Genomic DNA, 3,550 nt, shown 5'->3' with positions numbered 1-3,550 from the left:
AACAACAACATCAACAACAACCACGACGACGACGACAACAACAACAAGAATAATAATAACAACAACAACAACAACAACAACGACGATAATGACAACAAAAACAACGGCAACGATGACGACAACGAAGATGATGATGACGACAATGACGAGGACAACGAAGACGACGACGACGAGAATGACAACAACTTCGTGATGACGACACCAACAACAACAGCAGCACCACCACCAAAGAACAACAACAACAACTACAACAACAACCACAACAATAACAACAACAACGACAACAACAACAACGAAAACAACAATTAAAACAAGGACAACAACAACAACAGCAACAACAACAACAACAAGAACAACAACAACAAGAACAACAACAACGAGGACGACGACAACATAGACAATGACAAGAACAACAACAACACTAACAACAACAACAACAACAACAACAACAACAACAAGTACTACAACAACGCCCACATGAGCAACAACAGCGATAACAATGGCAACAAGAACAAGAACAACAACATCAACAACAACAAAAAGAACAACAATAGCAACAACAACAACAACAACAACGACAACAACAAGAACAACAACAACAACAACAACAACAACAACAACGGTAATAACAACAACAACAACAACAACAACAACAACAACGACGACGATGACGATCACGATAATGACGACGACAATGAAAATGATGACGGCGATGATGACGACGACGACGACAACAGTGAAGATAATGATGGCGATGATGACGACGACAAGAACGACAATAACAACAACAACAACAGCAACAACAACAAAAGCAGCAGCTGCAACAAGGAGAAGAAGAAGAAGAACAACAACAACAACAACCACAACAACAACACCAACAATAGCTACTACGACAACGACAACGATGATGACTACGATGACAAAGACGACAACGATGCTAACAGAGACAATGACGAGAACAACAATAACAACCACAACAACGACAACAACAACATTAACGATGAAAACAACAACAACAACAACAAAGACGACAACGACGACGACAACAATAACAACTACAACAACAACAAAAACAACAACAACAAGAATCACAATAATAACGACGACGACGAGAACAACGACAATGACGAGAACAACGATAAGAACGATAACAAGAACAACAACATGAACGAGTATAACGACAATAACGACAATGACAACAACAACAACAACAACAACAACAACAATAACAACAACGATGACAACAACAACAACCAAGAAGACGACGACGACGAAAACAACAATAGCAACAACAACAACAATAACAACAAAAACTACAACAACAACAACAACAAAAACAACAACTACTACAACAACTGCAACAACAACGACGACGACGACAACAACAACAACAACAACAACAACAACAACAACAACAACAACAACAACAACAATGACGACGACTACGACGATGACGACGACGATGAAAACGACGACAACAATGACAATGACGAGAACAATGACAACAAAGAAAATAAGAACAACGACAAAAACAATGACAATAACGACAACAGTGACAACAACGACAACAACAACAACAACAACAACAACAAGGACGACAACAATGACAACAACGACATCACCACCACCAACAACAACGACAACAATGACAACAACGACATCACCACGAACAACAAGAACGACATCAACGACAACCATGACGACGACGACAACAACAACAACAAGGGCAACAACAACAACAACAACAACAACAACAACGACGACGACGACGGAATGGTCCCTCTCGTTGTTGTTGTTGTTGTCGTAGTAATTGTTGTTGTTGTTGTCGTTGTTCTCGTCGTAGTCGTTGTTGTCGTTGTTATTGTTGTTATCATTGTTGTTGTTGTCGTTGCTGTCGCTGTATTCATTGTTCTAGATGTTTTCATTGTTTTTTGTTGTTGTTGTCGTAGTTGTCATTATTGTAGTTGTTCTCGTGATTGCACATCGTTGTCGTTGTTGCAATCGTTGTCGTCGTCGACGTCGTCATCGTCGCCGTCGTCGCCGCCGCCGCCGTCGTCGTTGTTGTTAGTCTTGTTGTTGTTGTTGTTGTTGTTGTCACCGTCATCGTGGTTGTCGTTGATGTCATTGTTGTTGTTGTCGGGGATGTCGTTGTTGTCATTGTTGTAGTTGTCCTTGTTGTCGTTGTTGTCGTCATTTTCATCATCATAGTCGTTGTCATTGTTGTTGTTGTTGTTGTTGTTGGTGGTGGTGGTGGTGGTGGTGTCGTCGTCGTCGTCGTTGTTGTTGGTGGTGGTGGTGGTGTTGGTGTTGTAGTTGTTGTTGTTGTTGTTGTTGTTGTTGTTGTTGTTATTGTTGTTGCTGACGTCGTCATGTTCTTCGTTGTTGTTGTTGTTGTTGTTGTTGTTGTTGTCGTCATTGTTGTTGTTGTTGTTATTCTCGTTAATGTCGTTGTTGTTGTTATCGTTCTTATCGTTGTTCTCGTCATTGTCGTTGTTCTTGTCGTCGTCGTCGTTATTATTGTGATTCTTGTTGTTGTTATTTTTGTTGTTGTTGTTGTTGTTGTCGTCGTTGTCGTCGTCATCGTTGTCGTCGTCGTCATTGTCGTCCTTGTTGTTGTTGTTGTTGTCGATGATGTCATTGTTGTCATTGTTGTCGCTATTGTCGTCGTTGTTTTCGTCATCGTTGTTATCGTTGTTCCCGTCATTGTTGTTGTCGTAGTCGTCGTCGTTGTCGTTGTTGTTGTTGTTGTTCTTGTTGTTCTTGTTGTTATTTTTGTTGTTGTTCTTGTTGTAGTAGTTGTTGTTTTTGTCATTATTGTTGTTTTTGTTGTTGTTGTTGTTGTTATATGCGTCGTTGTTGTCGTTGTTGTCGTTGTTGTTGTAGTCGTTGTTGTAGTCGTTGTTGTATTCGTTGTTGTATTCGTTGTTGTTGTTGTTGTTGTTGTAGTTGTTGTTGTTGTTGTTGTTTTTGTTGTTGTCGTCGTCATCGTCGTCGTCGTCGTTGTTGTTGTTGTTGTTGTTGTTGTCATCGTTGTTGTTGTTATTGTTGTTGTTGTTTTTGTCGTCTTCGTCGTCGTGGTTATCATTGATGTCGTTGTTGTTTTTGCGGTTGATGTCATTGTTGTCAACGTTGTCGTTGTTGTTATTGTCGTTGTTGTCGTTGTTATCGTTGTTGTTGTTATTGTCATTGTTTTCATTGTTCTCGTCATTGTCGTCTTCGTCGTCGTCGTCGTTTGCATCGTCGTCCTCGTCGTCGTCCTCGTTGTTGTTGTTGTTGTTCTCGTCGTCATGGTTGTTGTTGATGTCGTTATTGTTGTTGTCGTTGATGTCGTTGTTGTTGATGTCGTTATTGTTGTTGTTGTCGTTGTCATTGTTGTCACTGTTGTCCTTGTTGTGATTGTTGTTGTGATTGTTGTCGATGTTGTTGTTATTGTTGATGTTATGATTGTTCTCGTCATTGTCGCTTTCATCGTCGTTCTCGTCATCGTCGTCGTTGTCATCGTCGATGTTGTTGTTTTATTGTTGTTGTGGTTGTTGTTATTGTTATTTTT

Source organism: Hordeum vulgare, chromosome 1H (genome assembly GCF_904849725.1).
Source record: "Hordeum vulgare subsp. vulgare chromosome 1H, MorexV3_pseudomolecules_assembly, whole genome shotgun sequence".
NCBI lineage: Eukaryota > Viridiplantae > Streptophyta > Magnoliopsida > Poales > Poaceae > Hordeum > Hordeum vulgare.
This window is presented reverse-complemented; position numbering follows the sequence as displayed.